The sequence below is a fragment of the Wyeomyia smithii genome, chromosome 1 (assembly GCF_029784165.1).
Source record: "Wyeomyia smithii strain HCP4-BCI-WySm-NY-G18 chromosome 1, ASM2978416v1, whole genome shotgun sequence".
Taxonomy (NCBI): domain Eukaryota; kingdom Metazoa; phylum Arthropoda; class Insecta; order Diptera; family Culicidae; genus Wyeomyia; species Wyeomyia smithii.
This window is the reverse complement of record NC_073694.1, coordinates 161,262,937-161,281,738: the sequence shown is the minus strand read 5'-3', so window position 1 is coordinate 161,281,738 and position 18,802 is coordinate 161,262,937. Positions and strand designations below refer to the sequence as shown.

The following is an 18,802-nucleotide window of genomic DNA, read 5'->3' as shown; positions in this document are numbered from 1 at the left end:
ATATATTGAAAAATATCCTAGAAATATCAAAATTTCTACGAAGTACTAAAAACATATTTGGGTCCACCAAATTTTTACTTTGGCCCACCTTTATATCTACAGACGTGTATGGAAATAGTTCGGACTAATTATGTTTAAAATCATCATCGGTATTTTTAGAGCAAAAATAGTGGGTTTGAGGAGAACATCCTTCTGATGTGAATTTTTGTAAATTTTAGGCATCTAAAAATGAAATGATTTGGCTTATAGCGGTTTGACAGGCATTTCCATCCAATTCCATATAGTTAAATGTGATAAATTAAGAAGGAATTACCTGTAAATTCTCACAAGCTGCTTCTTTGTTCACGTGCAACGGCCGAACGGTAATCAAGGGAGATGTCAAAACTTGACATGGCCAAAATATGTTTGCTTCAGAAAGAGGCAAACATATTTCGGCCATGCGTTTAACCGCTTTTTCAACTTTTTCCAACATGTTAGAGTATACAAGCTGTTTCCATGGCATTTTGTTGATGTTACTACAACAACGAATTGTTTCAAAAGCATACATATTTGTTACAATAGCTTCTGGACGTTGACTTGTGTGTTGACTCATTCATGACTTTGAATATGTATGAACTAATTCCAAAATAACACTACCTAGAGCCAGTTTTCGCCGAAAACTATAGTGTAGTATGATTCTTAGGTGTGTTATTCAATGTTGCATGCATAGTTTTCTAAGATTCATTGAAGTTATCAGATAAAATGCGTAAAATGTTACCGGGTGGGCCAAAATATGCATGTGGGCCAAAATACCCCCGTTACCCTATTAGGAGTAATTTTTTAAATATTTTAAGATACAATCATTAGGACCAGATTGAGTCTGTTGATGTTGAACGAATAAATAAATAAACATGCGAATGTGTTTTCCCATTTTCCGCATTAACTATTAGCGAGTGGTATGCCGTTGAAAATTCGAAATCTACCACGTGGTCGCTCGAAGTCGGTCATTTGTGGCTTCAACACACTTCCACCTTAAAGATGAACTATGAAAAGTTTCAGCGAAATCGGAAATGGTCGATCAGGATCGATTTGGGAAGTAGCATGGAATGACTCTATACAACTAATGGTTTTCTGATGTGGATATAACCTATGTTTAAGGATCACAGCAAACACAAAAAATCTTTTTTAAATTATTAGCGGCAGATAATTTCTCAGATTTAGACGTAGAACTATGAATTGTATAAAAAAACTGAACTTAAGCAATCATTTAGTCTACCTGATGCCTGTGTTAGAAAAATGTGCCAATAATATCCAGTAAACGCAGCGCAGAATAATTATTCAGTACAAGGAAAATTATTATTCAGTACAAGGAAAAATTTCCCAGTTGGTCTCGAGGTATGATGCTGGCCTAACAAGCCAGTCGTCGTAGGTTCGTGTCTCAGCTCGGGAGAGACTGTTAGTGTCAATAGGATCGTAACGTTAGCCCCGCAATTGTCCTCTACACTTAACAGTTGGCTGCGAAGTCTGTGTATAATAACTAACAGAAGGTCAAGGAAAATCAAACAACTGTAACTTAATCAAATCATGCTATGATACCTTCCTATACGGGCATGTAAGTTGTTCTCTGCCCAGACGTAATTAGTCAACAGTTTTGCTCGAACGCGATGCCGAATGGTTGGCATTATAGATGAGTGAACGGCTCACAAAAATAATACTCGATATTTTGAGCGCACCAAAGTCACAAACCGAAGTTTACCGAAAGAACATGATCTGTCAATTTAGCAAGTAAATCATTGGAAACCGTGAGGCAATCATATGATTGAGCGGTTCAAAGCTGCGCTTTAAAAAAAAGTTGTTTTCGACGTAGGACTACGTATCGCAGATGGTTTGGCTACATAGATGGGTGTATAATGAAAATCTCGAAACGGAAAATGAGAAAAATATGTCCTATTCCAAATGCTAATAAGTCGGTTAGTTTTCAATGGATTCTTTCGTTCTTGCGTTAGGCAATTGCATTCACTCAAATACAGAAAATTGTTATTTGATTAATTCAGCTATTGTACTATTGAAATTTGTCAAGCCTTTATATTTTATCAATTTTTTCATGCAGGTATTCGTACATACAGATTTTTTGGCTAAAAATCTATTCTATAACAGCCATTTTAAAATTGAGAATACAGATTGTAATGTGGCATCCCTGCTAGGATGGTCCTAATTAAGGTAAAACGGTATTGAAGTCACAAACAGTTGATTTCGAGCCACCACTTAGAAAATTCGGAAGCACAAGGCTCGGAAACAGATAACGCGTTCCCTGTGAAAACATTATTTCATGTTTGCTTCACCGCCAACAGTTATCGAGTCTTGTACTTCTGATAATTCGAAGTGCTGGCTCGAAGTCGGCCATTTGTGGCCTCAATACTGTTTGGCCCTAAGTAGCAGCGGATGGTAGAAGTAGCGATATAGCAGAAAGCAGAAGTGGTAGCGGTTATCAGCAGCGCTAGATTCAGCGGCACCACCTCTTTTAAAAAGCTGCTCATGTGTGGTATCGGCAGCATCAGCAGTAGGTAGGTTCTTCCATTAAAAAGATGCTGTATTTTGACAAAATCAAACTTTCAGTTTAAAAATAGTTTTCAATGTGTTATCAGAAAGTGCACGCACTGAACACGTACTGAATTTTCTTTTCGCAACAGCAGCGTAATAAAATGTTGCGTAACTGAGTGCGGCATCTCTGTTATCTGCTCCTATACCAAACCAAGACGCATAATCAAGCCTTGAAAATGGCCAAGCCATAATTATGAGAACAACTGCACTATATGATATAAACAAATCATGATACCGGCAGATGAATGAGACACAGACGACCGCTTCCTAGAGTGGAACTTTACCTCGATTTGGCAACACAAGCTTTCTTATCTCATAAATCATAATCTGCCAGCCGTGTCTAGTTTCAGTGTGACTGCTTTTCACTGTCTTGTCAGATTGCTATAATCCCCACTATCGGGGTAGCACAGAAATGCGTTCAGCATCATATCTGAGTTTAAATTGAACGACAAATGATTGAAGACTTAATATTCTTATATTCTAGACCCCAGTTGCCATTTTGAACCTTTTCAAGGCCTCACAGTATTTCCAGAGTTATTTTATTGTTGGTTAAAGGTTAATAACTTTGATATTAGATTGTTTATCGTTTATAGATTTCGCTATCATTCCAGAAAGCAACAATGCAAGTGTAACGAACAGCTCTATGTAGTTTTACGTCAACTTTGCAGTCGTGGCATTGCATACAATCTTTCTGTTGTTTCACCGCTACAAAAACAGAAAAAACAATGACGTAATCTGTATCGTTGAAGCAAACAGTGTTTGAACGAACCTTATGAGGCTTACTAGTATGTAGAGGGGTTATATACCTAACTGCTCGAGGAAAAAGAACAAAGTTTGGATTTTTTTAGGGCGTGTAGCACCTTTTAAACCGCATAAATGAAGTAACTTTCTAAAAGTTCTGGTAATCAATAATGAAAAAAAAAATATGTTTGTTCATAAGAAATACCAATTATTTGTGGAGTGATGGCAGTTTCTCAGAAACGCTGTTTTTTGCAGAGGTTTGCGGTGTTTACGATAGTAACCCAGAAGATCAACTGAAATCGAAAAACTCATATAATTTCATTAGTTAGAAGTGTGCCTGGTAATGAACGATCATGTTCAAAAGTATTTTGTTTCCAGTGCAAATGGGAACGTTGAACCAAAAAAAAACATGTTTTGAGCGCTAAAAAATGCATTCTTTAATTCTTTCTTTTTATTCTTTCTCTTTAAATCGCTTTAACTTTCTCTCTTTTGCTCAGATCTTTATGAAAATTTGTGAAACTGTTCTCAAGAAGTTGTACTTAAGGATAATGCAATGAAAAATATTTCGATTTTTTGAAAACTAAAAAGGTATATGTATAACCCTTTAATGTAGGCCTCGTGCTGGTATACCTACAAAACCTATTTTTACTAACCGGGACTTCATTCGCAACGAATTGACCTACATTTACTTCAATCATCTGTGGAAATCCTCGCTCAACAGTACAGATTTTGTAATCATCATTCAAGTTACCTGTTAATGGCTTCGTTAAATAGTCTTTTTCATCGCAGTACCTACATTTCGTTTATTCCAATGATTCGAACGGCGTCACTAAGGCTCTTAAGAAGCTAGCTTTGTTCCTGTGAGCCGTGGGTCTAACCAATGACCGTCCACTTGGAGTCATTTCGTCTACCTTTTTGATGTCTGCGTATGTTAACGAGGATATTTTACCTTGAAATTTTTCTTAAATATACACTACGTAACAAGAAATCAGTTGTTTTTAGACGAGGGAAATTTTTTTCTAAGCCTAAAGTCACACCTTCTATTCCCGTTCATTTTCGCATCCTCGCAAACTGCATACATTGCCAGCTTTACTAAACATAAAATGTAAGTCATATGACAAAAAATGAAATTAGTTCGTAAAGTATCTAACAGTTGTCAAAAATTTCACAGAACGTACTCGAGTGAAGTGAAGCGCAGTTCTATTGTTTTCCGAGAAACAGAAAAATTTCAAAAACCTTCCAGATATTTGAAAATGAACCAGATTTTTGCGAGATTTTGTGGTTTCATTTAAAACCTGCAACCCTGCTCCATACTGAAAATCAAATATGCAAATTCTGTAAATGAATCGCCAGCGAAAGTACAAAATATCCCACAATCGATGCAGGTGTTTAGACAACAGCATAATTGCACATTTTAGATTACTAACAATTAATTGTCCACAAACAAATGATTCAAAAAAGGTGGTACTTGCAAGATCCTTCTTCAAACGGCAAGTTCTCTGCAAGGGTTAAATAACTTGAATAACTTGGGAGAGAGTTTCAAAGTTGTTGCCACCGTTGGAGAATACATAAACAACAACATGAGCTTTTTCTGCGTATAGACGGTAAAGCATCTGGAATGGACAGCTATAATCTCACCGTCTATTTTATCACGCGTGAGTTCATGCCTTGGTGTTATTGAACAGAAAATACAACAGCTGCCAGCAAAAATAATTTTATAACCGTTACTCCGAAGTTTTATATTTATATCCGGTTAGTTTTTTTTTTTGATATTCAATAGTGGTCTCGATCAACCAGATAGTTGAGAGAACTCGTTATCGATATTGTTTAAGGCACGTTTTGCATGTTGTAGGATAAGTACAACGATACACCCAGTGCTGAGTCGAGAAAATTTCCAACTCGAAAAGATCCTCGACCTGATCGTGAATCGAACCCGATATGACAACCGTGTGGGAGAGCTAGCCGACTGACATCGCTAATCACAGAATTACGAAGACAACATATTTTTTAATCGTCATATAATTATACGCGATTGTCAAATGCTGTTCAAACGTAATTTTTATTAAATTTATTTTAAACCACATCCGACGGTTATCCGAAAACCTCCTGGACACTGATGTCTTGAAGAAAACCTGAATTAATCCACCTAGTGGTGCAGAAACCTTTGTTATACTAACTACCTATTACTTTATACTTATTAGACCAGTAAACCACAAATCGTATACCAACGTAAGTCCAATTTCAATAAAGAATAAAAAGAATTTAAAGGATAGTTTTCAGAGGGTGAACCAAACACGATCATTGAATTAAAGCTTGACGTGGGTTTCGCAAATATTATGGATGTTGTCACTGGAGTATATGAGTGTTATTTTTTCGATCACAAACCAATTTTTAAAAGCTAGCTAGAAGCAACTCAAATTTTTTCTTGAAATAATCGAACGTGAGGAAACAGTAATAGATAACAATGATACTGATTTCATACTAGAACAGCAAATATGTATGTTAGTTTAATGCAGTTTTTTTTAAATCCCCATAAACAAGGTTTGAATATCACTTTCGCTTTATTTTTAGAAATAACAAGCCTAGACCTAGATTTATGAATCAGCATCTTATATTTTTACGAATTGAAGCAAATTTCTTAAAACCTGTTTTCGAAAAATTATAGTTCAGAATTATACAGAAAAAAAACTATTCATGAAAGTTGTCAATTTAGTTCTATGTATATCAAATGCATTATCTTTTTGTACGACATTTGTGAATTTTGGATTTTCAGAGTGTAGTCGAGAACATTTTTCTTTTCGAAGTCTAGGCTGTACGATAAAATTCGGTAACGAGAAGCGGAATAACATGGATACTCTGTTTGCACTTAGTCCTAAATTAGAAAGCAATATTTATATCTTACATGAGAATAGTGTATCATATCATAGAGGTAAGTAACTTTTCACCTGCGCACACTAGTAAACGTGTATAGCCATGTAAAGTAGCTTCAGTTTCATCCAAACTGTAAATCATCGCATCTCGATGTTCACAATTTCCCAAAACTTTTTCCTTATTTTGCCAATTACGTTCACCATCAACTGTAGATTCCTGGTCACGAGTAAAAAGTATATTCAGAACTGAATTTAAAACTTAGAATAAGTGTTCAACTAAGAAGTTTTCCAGTTGTTCAAAATGTAACATTGCAAACGGGTGGCACTAACATATTCGTACGTAAATAGGTCTGTACATTTTTGGTAAAGCTTTTCAAAATATCTGCATCGCTAATTGTGTTACATTTGAACACTGTGAGATCAGATTTTGCTACAATGTTTGGCTGTAGCTGTAGAAGATTCTTATTATTAAATCTGGGTTCAACGTACAATTTAATATATATTTTAAAGAAAGTGAGGACGGAAGCTTCGCAAGGCATAAAAGGAGCTAAGTTTCCTCCAAAATCTAATTTAAATTTTTAAGAAAAAGCTAAAGGGTAATTTTTTCACACCAATAAAGACGCACTACGAAGAGTGTAAAAATTATGCAAAGTTGTCGAAGATTGTTGTTTTCTTTTGAGAAATAAATAGTGATACGAAAAAAAAGACATAGAGAGATAGAGAAGAAGAGAGAGCAGGGTGAGAGAGATGAATTATCCAAAAAGTAAAATATCCCATGTCTGAAATATACTTCGGTCAAATTTTTACAGTTCAAGCTACACTTAGTATCATTTTTAAAGAGCTCTAGGGTGTTCATTTGAGCATGCGAACATTAAAATCGGAATATGCGTTCTGTAAAATGAGCGCTTTTCTTGTAATTTTTTTGTTTCGACTTTAATATACTATACATATAAACAACATATTTACACATACATACGTACAGGCACACATACACATACATACAGAAATTGTTCAGTTCGTCGATCTGAGTCGATTGGTATACAACACATGGCCCTCCGTGCCATTCATTTTGCCTTAAAAGTTAAATGTCTCATATAAAAAATACTCTTTGATCAATATTTTAAAATCTAAGCCACTAATCAAAAATCCATTCGGTAGCATTCTGGGGAAGCACAGTAGCTTTCATTTGCATATAAAACCATCAAAATCGGATATTGCGTTCTATAAGAAAGGTGCGTTAGTATTTTGCGGCACAAACATACAGACAACATACATGCTTGCTGGATCTATTTTGCGTTTTTCGACCGATTTTATAACCTTTGTTTAGTATAACAAAGGTAAAAAGCATTTTTGGAACAGTACTTTTGGTGAATTTCATTTAGGTGTTGCTTTGCTTCCGTCTCTGCTGGTTTTAGTAAGTCTTAGCAAAGATTCGCGATTAGGGTGCAACTAACAAAATGTAAACAAATCGTTTTATTACATCATTGGTTTCGAAAGGACATACAAAACTCAGGGCAAGAATCTTTTACCTTTGTTATATTACCTTTGTTATACTATTACCTCTGTTATACTATTACCTTTGTCATACTAAACAAAGGTTATAAAATCGGTCGAAAAACGCAAAATAGATTCATGATCCGGAGGGCCGAATCGTATATACCATCTGACTTAGCTCGACGAACTGAGCAATGTCTGTTCGTGTGTATGTGTGTGTGTGTATGTATGTTGTCTGTATGTATGTGCCGCAAAATACTAACGCACCTTTCTTACAGAACGCAATATCCGATTTTAATGATCTTATACGCAAACGAAAGCTACTGTGCTCCCCCAGAATGCTACCGAGTGGATTTTCGATTAGTGGCTTAGATTTTAAAATATTGATCAAAGAGTATTTTTTATATGAGACATTTAACTTTTAAGGCAAAATGAATGGCACGGAGGGCCATGTGTTGTATACCAATCGACTCAGATCGACGAACTGAACAATTTCTGTATGTATGTGTATGAGTGCCAGTACGTATGTATGTGTAAATATGTTGTTTATATGTGTAGTATATCAGATTCGGCTAAAAAAAGAAAAATAACAAATAAAAACACTCTTCTTACAGAACGCTTATTTCGATTTTGATGTTCGCATGCTCAAATGAAATGGCCTTCTGGACAAAACTTCGGCTTAGGTGCAGCTTCTTAGCCACATCCCGAACGGAGGCGTTTGGGTTTCGGTTGAAGGCCCCAACTACGCGGTGTTGTACGGAATACTTTTCCCTTCACTTCTGGGCTTCCGATCGGTGGTAAATCGTTCCTCGAACCGCTTAATCGCTCGCGACACCGTGGAATTCGCGATTCCCACCGTTTTAGCGATGGAACTATGCGAGAGATCCTTGTTCTCGTGATGAATGCGCAAGATTTTATCAGGCACGGGCTGTTCTTTCGACTCCATTTCCGCAAGTTTTGATCACAGGGCTTTAAAATTTGCAGGATGTAAATAATGTACTATGAACTAAATCCACCCAAATTTTTATTAAATTTAGCCCAACGGTTAAAAAGATAGAGCAATTTCATGGTGTGGCAATTTCATCGTGGACACCCTTTACAATAGATAGAATTATGGCCAACCAATTGTCGTCGCGTTCGAGCTAAACTGCTGGTAAAAATACCGATGATGCAGCGAAGGTCTAGAAGACCTTCGGTTTCAGCTGGCGCTGCCTGCCCACTAAAATAATTTTAAACCGCTTTTGCAGGTGCAAAAATTGTCATTTGGTGTCTTTTATTGCTGACTCGTGCAGATGTGTGTGACTCTCGCAGCAAAGTTGTGCATAAGATTTTTTTAAAATTTCCAGCATCTGGGATGCAAATTTTTCCTCAGAGAAATGTGTATAAAGACTTCCTACTGTAAAAAAGCAGTCGACATCCTACTGTAAAAACAGTTGTTATGGGCGAATGAAAAACGATACTAACATTTCATTACAAAAAAGTTTGTTGTACCTAATGTGGGATAAGAGTTTATCGTCGGCGAAGTAAAAAAAATCACGTGGTCGAAGGAGGTGGATGAGTAGACAAAATACCACGATAAGCCTTGCAGAAAATATGACCATGTAGGCTAGGGTTTAGGAATGGCCTATGATCATATTTCATTCAATATTTCAATGAATCCCTTGATAGAGTGTGATTGAATTCGAAAATGAAGTAGATGTGTCCTCTCTCCTAAACGAGAATTCTGCGTGCAAATTTATAACAGATACACAGCAGAAAATTCTTCTTAGAAGGTCATTGCCGGTACTTTGCGACATGAAACCCGTCCATCGGATAGACGACAGTCGCGTATTTAGTATACAAAGTTCGATATTACATTTGCACTGATAAGGTGGAAAATGAAATATATTGAGAAAACAAATTGAAATATACTAAGTTTGAAATTCACTAGAAAACTTTCGTTCGACAACAACGGAATTCTGTGGAATAAATCGAATCTCGTATCCCGACTGACAAAGAGCAGGGATTATTCCTGCAGCATTCCCAGCTGCAGCGAAGAGAGGTAAAAGATGAAGGGAATGTTGCTAGATTAAATGCGGGTGAATTGAGCCATCAAGCAGGAACGTAATGAAATCTGCACACAAAGCTGAAACACAGCTCGAGTCGGTAATTACCCTGTTGGCTGTTACCGTCGTTAGTTTCGACAAAAACCAAATAGCAATCGACTGTGTAAGGATTTATCGATGCCACTTATCTATGAAGCTTGATCCAGGCTCTAATGTTCAAGCAATCTTAAATGAAATAGATGATTCGGATTATCAAGGTTCATGGATCACAGCAAGTATGTAAGAAACTTAGGTCCCTAAAAAGTTATTTGTTTTCGGCATTTTTTCTTGTAATAGAAAAAAGGAGGCTGCATCCCAGTTATTCAACAAAACAAAACCTTAAGCGATATTTTCTAAACTTTACCCAAAATAATATTCCCTAAAACCAGAAACAATAACCATTGCCTGCTCTGTCATTGCTATATCCAATAAACTGCACCCCCTCCCGAAAAAAACTTTTCTCACACGCCATAACAACACCGGAAAAAGTGGTATTCCACTACAGGAGGAAAGGTTTTCCCTTCGTTTGATCTCACCGCGTTGCTTTTCTCTCGCTAGCCTCTCAAGGGGTGTGCAACCCACGGACATAACAAAGTGAATTTTCGCAACCTGTTCCCGCTGTGGCAAACAGCAGAAGTACCATTTGAACTTCAAAATTTGTGCTCTCGCCGTGACGATGGACACACCACACCAGAAGTCAAAGTTGAGTTCAGGGTCTCCGGTAAAGCTGAAGTGGCCAGGCATTCCGCTGCTCATGCTGGCAGACCTACTTGCCGTACCTATTATTAAACTTCGAAAACATCAGCAAATAGAAACCGCCGCTCGGCGGTGTTTTGTGCGGCTGCCAGGGTATTGCCATTAGAGCGGTTGCCTCTGACTGGAAAGTTTGCTTCAGAGGTACCATTGAACAAAGCGGGGAAGACGGCGGATATGATGATGTTTTAATCATTGGGGAGCAACTTCGGGGCAAGCGAAGACAAAGCAGGATGGCTGAATGGCAAATTGGTTAATGGGAAGTTTTCTGTCCACTCAACAAACCCTCAAGTTGAACTGGCAAAGATAAGTGGTAAAATTTTCGACTGTGTCAGTTGATTACTTTCGCTAACCATTCCATTTCATTGCCTTTTCTTCGATTGTTTTAGCGATAATGCAGATTGCCGCTCGTTGTAAATTATTCAAGAAAATGACTAATTGGACAGCAATAATTTTTATGTTACATTTTCACTATTATCAAATCGAAAAGGTTTCTTTTTTTTCAATTTGAATTATGATTGGATCGGGGAGAACCACGAGTGGAAGTGCTTCATCGTTATGTGCGCTGAGCTCTTCTGCAGGTTGTTTTGATTAATGCCTGTTGTGTTGCAAAAGTTACCAGGAATAGTTTCATTGAATAAAACCTGTACCCTGTTAATAGTTTACCATCTATTGACGAATTGATTATAATCGTTGATTCTCAAGATATAGAAATGGAAAAGTTTGTTACAATTTTCAAATGCTTACAACTCAGTTAGTTTTCATCGAATTCGAACGCAGATCATAAGTTTTAATATTAAATATTCGCCCCAGTTTCATCACTGATCATGAGTAATAAGACATTATCTGTCTTGAATTAGTCATTGATTAATTATCATTTTACCCACCAGGTGTAAGAAATTCCAGCAAAAAAATCGAAAGTTACACCAAAAGTTGATTACAGAGTACGGTACTCTGTCAAACTCTAGTTGAAATTTCTCCCCCTCCTCTACGAACAGCAAAGTTCACATAAGTTACCGAAAATTTCTAGCAGTAAATAAGTTGGGATCTAAGAAATGCACAGAAAAGTTACACATCATTAGTTAAAGAGCGAAACTGTCACGCTCTGGGTTCGTTTGAAAATCTTCGCCGAAAGCTTCCAATGAAAACCATCGACTGAAGGATACCGAAAGGGGAAAATCCTTCACCACTTTTCGAAGCTATAAATTAGATCACCGTCTCTCCTGTGCCGGCTAACAGTATTAAAGGGACAGCCGCACCGAGAGAGGAATTTTGTGTAAGCATATTAATTATTCAGCACGAACCTTCGCTTCGCTTCTCGTAACGTTGAAGCTTTTAATCAATCAGCTTTTCCAGAGAAGGTCATCATGCATGACAGGTGCCAGCTCGGGAGGATAGTTTTAAAAACCGGCACAGCTAATGAAGCGCAAACAGTTGCGAGGGACTGAAGACGGCTTTGGAGAACGTTGTAAATACTTGTTAGCCGGTGTCGAATGTAGACAACGATGAAAATTGTAACTTTGGGTCGCTTTGCGTCGAATGAATCCATTCCATGAGCTCCCTTCTAATCCGGATAATTCAATAAAGGAAATATTCATCCTTTGCGTGCCCCTGGCGACAGTTTACATTTACCACCATCACAAAATAGTCCATAATTTTCACCGCGAGAAAATCTATACATAATCGTTCAGCTTCGCAAGGTATCGACATCGTACGTTATAATTGAATAGCATGAACCTTGAAATTTTGCAACACCTAAGCGCTTTTCAACGGCCTTGTGTAGGCAGCGAACAATGCTCTTTCAATGTTCTGCCCACGTGCTGGTGCTCCTTCGTCCTTTACCGACGTGTGTGTATTTCTGACCCTCGCATGTCAAGCCGCTACTATCGGGAATGATGTTATACTAGGGAAGTATTGGTTTCCCGAGAGGGAAAATAATAAAAAAAAGGGGGAAGTTTATCCCCTCTTCTTAGCCTTGAACCGAGCGGGGCAAGATGTTGCTCGCCACTAGACAAAGGTGAAATTTTCATAAATTCGCAACGGGCCGGGAAGAGGCTGCTTCGAACTCATCTACAAAAGCTACAGCAAGTCAATTCCAAACAGCGGCTATCCGACTTTCGATTGGCTTTACACTAGGGAGTTGTATCACCGAGTGGAACAATTTTTCATATGCGAGATTACTCCATTATTTCGTGGATAAATTATTCAAATATTTAGTAGTATCATTAATCATGTTCAGAATGTGTTTCATCTACATTTTGTTTTATAAATATTTAGTTTAGTTCAGTGGGTGGTAAGCCTTTATATTATTCGAGCATACCAAATCTGATAAATTTTTGTTAGGGAATGAGAATTACGTTATCCATTGATGTGAACTTTTGTTAATCTGATAATATAAAAATTCGTTTGCAAAATCAAGAGTTTATTTTTCAAAACAAAGATTAGAAGTTTTGAGATTGAGAGGATATGAACAATTTCATATATTTAATGCACTTTGCTCGTATACCTTCAATGTACTCTTTGAAAATCCGTTTTTTGCCGTAAATTAGTCCTAAGTACTTTATCTTATCAGACCAGCTTGAAATAACCCCATTCATCTTCATAACGTGATAATGGTTTGGTTTGAGAGAATGGCTCTAGGCCAGGATTGTCTAACGTACGGCCCTCGAGGCGTATCTGGTTTTGTACTCCATTTCCTACGGCAAACGTCAAGTTTTGAAACACGATCCACATCTGTCCCGCGTGCTGATGTATTCAGATTAAACTTTGTTGTGAGCAGAAGAAACATTTGCTCCAAATCCAAATTACAAAAGTAATATGTAACATTACTTTTTAGTAAGTAAAAACTTTCAATTTATAAAATTCGCCTTTTCTCATATTTCAAAAACATAAACGACATCACTGCTCATAGTGAACAGCATAGAGAAGCAGTTTGCTTCGGCTCGTATATCCAGTGAACGCCAGATTGATACGGAGCCATCTGTGTTCAATAAGTGTAGAGCCTTCCTAACTAAAGTGGAAGCGGTATTTTTACTGGGCATCTTCCTTGAGACTGAATTTTAAATATAGCCCGATATGTGGCTTACTGTCAAGCGTGTGGGATTGAGATAGGGCCAACTTCTTGTACGCGGAGCACAGTTTTTTAGAGAAGAATACCTGGAGAAGTATTTATTTACGGCGCACAGGTAAGTTAATTTGCTTGGTTTGTTCGGAAAGCGTTCCTGTACTGAAAGAATACACAGGATCGTAGAGAAAACAGGAGTTTGACGAACCCAAGACGCATGTGTTTTTTTTTTGTCAAATTCGCTCATCATCAAAGCAGCGTACATTTTTCTCTCGGGAAAACTCGCAAGCGGAAAATTCTGTTCGTGCCAGTTTTTTGTCACTAATATACTGGTTAAACAAACCTTTCCAAGACAAAACCTTGATGAAGGAGCGTATATCTGCTGTCATAGACATAATGTGCCTCAAAGTAAAACCCGTCTTTAACAACATTAATCCACCGTGGCAGACGGCGGTGGCTCGAAGAGTTAAAGTTTTGGCGATAATCGGATAATGACTTTGCCTGAACCGACGTGGAAGATACAGCTCAGTTCGCTATATGTATTAGAGGAATCGACAGTTTTTTACAAATCACAGAGAAGTTGGCCGCCTTGGTTTCAATAGAAGTAATCATTATTTTTGAGAACTTTTTTGAAACTTACTGTGGCTTGTAATACTACTTTCATTGTGGTGGGCTCCAACTGGTTTTATTCTTGATTTTTTAATTTAGAACAAGTTACTTTCACATCAAAACCAAAGTATATTAGCATGTTTAGTCTTTTTATCATTAGTTAACAAATAATCTAAAAATTAGATGAAACTTGAATGTTTCTAAAAACTGTGACCCGATAGCCGTTATGGATTTTGAAACTAATTCCGCGCGTGAAAAAGGTTGGATTGATGTGACATGAAGCATTGCGTCTTCGATCAGTCGTGTGTTGTCTGCGACTGATGATAAACAGTTGTAATTGGTCGAAAACCGTCATTCTCACTGAGCAACTTCAGGTGATCGCTCTTTTAACGGTCCATAGTATTGCTGGCCACGACAAACGCGCCGGATGGAGGAAAAGATTTCATACATGTGACATTGATACTTGCTTCTACAAGAGACCAAGAAGAAGGATAAAGTTAGTATTAGAGGGAGGTTAACGGTGCGATCTTAATTATATAAATTCCCGCACGATACAAATATTTTAGGAGCCAGTTCGCAAGAGGCGCTACCGCCTTTCTGAGGGACGTTGTTTTGATTCTTCGATTGAGCTGAAATTTTCAACGTTTGTTTGTCAATTTTTTTCCATTGGGTGTAAGTGGGGTAAAACGGCTCTCAAAGATGTTATGTCCAAAAACGTCCAAAAACTAAGAAGTGCGATGACTCCTGCTAGAGTTGATGGATTTTTCTAAAAAATTTTGTTATTATTCTACGCTAAGAGTACTTCAAAACGCATGACCACAATATATGGCAAAGGGGTAACACGACGAAAAAAATGCATTTTTCTTTTACAAATTGTCGATTTTCAGGGTCACCCTACTCTTCTCAACATCGCTAGAAAGTATCTGAATATAGCGTTTTGTAGAGCAACGCAAGAGCTTTAATTTTATGTATTAGTCAAGTATGCAAAATGGGGTAAAACGGCTCTAGAAGGTTTTTTTTGGAAACCGCCAAAATCACTAAAATCACAATATTTCCTGGTAGAATTAGAGTAGTGAAGGGCAAAAGTACGCATTTAAATGTTTTTGCAACAGAACTATTGCAAACAATTATCATAAAATTCGGTTTTGTTTCCGAGCGGTAGGGGGAATAGGGGCATAATGAGCACCCCAACTTGGTTGCTGATTTAAGCATGGATAACGACAAAAATTTGAAGCTGTCTTCAGTGCAAAACTTGAATTAACTTATGGTGGCCAATTCTGCCTGCAGTCCCTTTTTCTGACCGATTTGGTCTCAAAGATTTTCTAATATATGTTCGCACCATCACTGTAAACAAACACTGACTATGGAAACAGACAAACTCACAAGTCTACTGAGATGAATTTCAAGTAAGTTTATGTGACAAGGTGTGCTCATTTCACCCCACCTTAATGTGACCATTTCGCCCCTATCGAATTTGTTAAAGCTAACATGAGATATTAATACTAATTATAGCTTAAAATCAAAACTTCAATGATGGTGAAATTTGTGGTACGACCCATACGTCATATTGATGTGCCTACATACTTGGTTGAGCCATTTAAACGACTGTAGAAGCTTATTTTGTAGTGCGCAATAATAATATTTTTTTCGACATCCGGGAACCAAATTGATTTTTTCAATATATTTCCATATTTAAAACCAGTGGTTCTCAACCTGGGGTACGCGTACCCCTGGGGGTACTCGAAAGCCCTCAGGGGGTACGCGGAAGAAAAATCAGCAATGGCGGACAAAGCAATTTTTCTTTATAAAGCCCTATTTAGAGTTCCAAGCGAAGTGAAAATCTCATACAACATGTTCATTTTTTCACGCTCGTGAAAAACGCAACCTGCAAAAATTTCACTTCGCTTGGAACTGTAAACAAATTCGATCCAGCGAAATCGAAGATTGTGGATCTCATCTTTTTTAATTGGGTTTATTTTTTTCACGCATACAAACGCTAGTGAAAAAAGGAGCTGCGAAAACTTGCGTGCGTTTCTATTCGGTCAGTTGCAGCCGATTTACACTTCGCTCGGAGTGTAAACTCGTGAGTTTCGCTTCACTTAAACTGTAAACTGCAGGCTGGTGAAATACCTGCGTGTTCACAAACGGGTTTTCACGACAGATTTCGCAAGCGAAAATTTACGCTTTTTCACTTGTCAAGTATTTCACTTCGCTTGAAACTGTAAACTATGCTTAATACTTCATTTGTTGTTCAATCTTGCTCTTAAAACATGACTGTAACAATCAAACCAACCATAGTTTAATTTAAAACCTGAACTAGACTACCACTACACTCCCCCACTCTGCGAGAACATTCCAAGCCAGGGGGTACAATCGATATGAAAAATATCGCCAAGGGGTACGCGGACAAAAAACGGTTGAGAACCGCTGTTTTAAACAGACAAACCACTTTTGTTCTACATAAAGAGATACTGTAGTAACTACGGAAGAGTTCGACATACCATATTGTATTAAAAAATGCGTAGTTTCGCATAAAAGAGGGGTGCCCATTTCGCCCCGTGTGCTCATTATGCCCCTAATCCCCCTACATGAACATTTCGCCTTCAAAATGTAATACCAGAGTATTTTCGAATTTTGTTTGTAGCATGAGAATTTCACCTTTTAGAAAAAATACTCAGATGCAAACTTCTACCCAATATGAGGGGCAAAAGTACGCAGTTTACGGAGCAAAAGTTCGCACTGTATAAACAGTGTATTCATTACACTATCCATAAAAAAGTTATTTGTTTTTCGCCTGTTTTTCACTGATTCTTTTAAGCTGCGTTAGTGCGGTGCCCCGAAATAATTTTCTTACTTCCGGAAATTCGGTTTTCTGGGGATATGTTTGGGTGTTTTGGTAATATATCCCAAAAATGGACCTTCCAGAAAAGATTCCACTGGGGCTTCTAGAGGTCATAGAAACAAATTAATAAAATTTATTTTAGGAACCGGGGTGATACACAGAGATCCGAAAACGACTCCAGATGCCATATTAGATTCCAAAAAAGCGACTTCCGGTGTCCGAAAAACAACCAATAATGGTTGAATACCACCTAATACTGGTATTTTCGGAATCGATTTGATGCTCTGGGATCAAAAATCAACTTCAGACGTTATTTTTGAATTGAAGATGGTGACTTCCGGTTTGCGGTAAACAGCAAAAATTGACCAAATACCATCGCATGTGAGTATGATGCCAAGAGACCTGAATACGACACTAGACGAACCAGAAGTCACCATTTAGGATTTGAAAATGGGATTTCCGGTCTCCGGGCGTCATTTGATTTTAAGATATACACATATTGGGGGGTACTCGACTATTCTGGGTTGTTTCCTAGAAACCGGAAGTCGACATTTTGGGATCCAAAATGCCGTCTGGGGTCATTTAATGGTCTCAGAGCATCGTCCCAGTTGCGAAAATAAATATTGGTTGGTATTTGGCCTTGCATTTTTTAATGTTTCTTTGGCTTCTAGAAGCCCCTATCTATTCCAGAAGGACCATTTTGAAAGCATATCAACAAAACTATTAAAATGATTGTAAGATTCCATTCAAAAAATCATAAAACCATAATATTCCTCAGCTTTGGAGCACATACGCATATCACTAGTTATTTTTGAGTAATTTCTGTACAAAAACATCGTTATCAAACACGTTTTTTCATTACGGTAAATGGTACTTAGTGCGTACTTTTGCCCCACGGTTTATGCGTACTTTTGCCCCACAATAAGTTTTCCAACTGGTTTGAGTTTTATTATCGATAATGTCTTTTTCCTTGTTTGAAGCTTTCCTTGAAACTTAGTGAAAAAGTCAAGAAAAACTTCAGTCCTTTATAGTCAGTTTCCAAATATTGCATCTGGATATGATATCAAATAAAAGCTCTATAGTAAATTCATAAAATGTTGCATTGAGGTTCTGGACCATTTTCTGTAGAGAAAATAGCACCCCGAAAATCGCCAAGTATTTTCCAAGAAAAACATTTTTTTTTCGTCATGTAAACTTATTTGTCACTTTTGTACTTTTGTCATCATGCCCTTAAACTTTTTATTAAACCAGAGTAATAATTTAAATTTTGAGTAAATCTATCGGATCTAACCTGGGCTCTTGCAGTTTTTGTTATTTTGACAGTGTTTTGTATAAAAAAAATCTTCAAGGAACGTTTTACCACAATTTTTTCTGGTAAAGTAGGTCGTTCTGGTAAGGAAGAGTGATTATTCAAATTTTCAGCAAAATCTATTAAGCCTAGTAGGAAATATTGAGAATTCAGTGATTTTGATGGTTTAGAAAAAAAACCTTCCAGGTCCGTTTTACCCCATTTGGCACACTTTGATTACATGAAATTAAAGCTCTCAAGTTGCTCTACAAAACGCTGTATTCAAATGTTTTTTAGCGATGTTGAGAAGAGTAGGGTGACCTTGAAAATTGACAATTTTTAAAAGGAAAATGCATTTTTTTTGTCATGTTACCCCTTTGCCATATTTTGTGACTATGCGTTTTGAAGCACTCTTAGCGTAGAATAATAACACAAATTTTTAGAAGAATCCATAAGATATAGGAGTTATTGCAGTTT

The 18,802-nt window shown here is 37.3% G+C and overlaps 2 protein-coding genes across 10 annotated transcripts in view; one reads left to right on the top strand and one right to left on the bottom strand.

Moving 5' to 3' along the window:
• LOC129733813 (octopamine receptor beta-2R) overlaps positions 1-18,802 on the bottom strand; it is a 525,686-nt gene that overhangs the window by 1,251 nt on the left and 505,633 nt on the right. The window lies entirely within an intron of this gene.
• The window catches only part of LOC129733219 (octopamine receptor beta-3R-like), a 325,956-nt gene that overhangs the window by 93,342 nt on the left and 213,812 nt on the right, over positions 1-18,802 (top strand). The gene's annotated exons all lie outside the window — the stretch shown is intronic.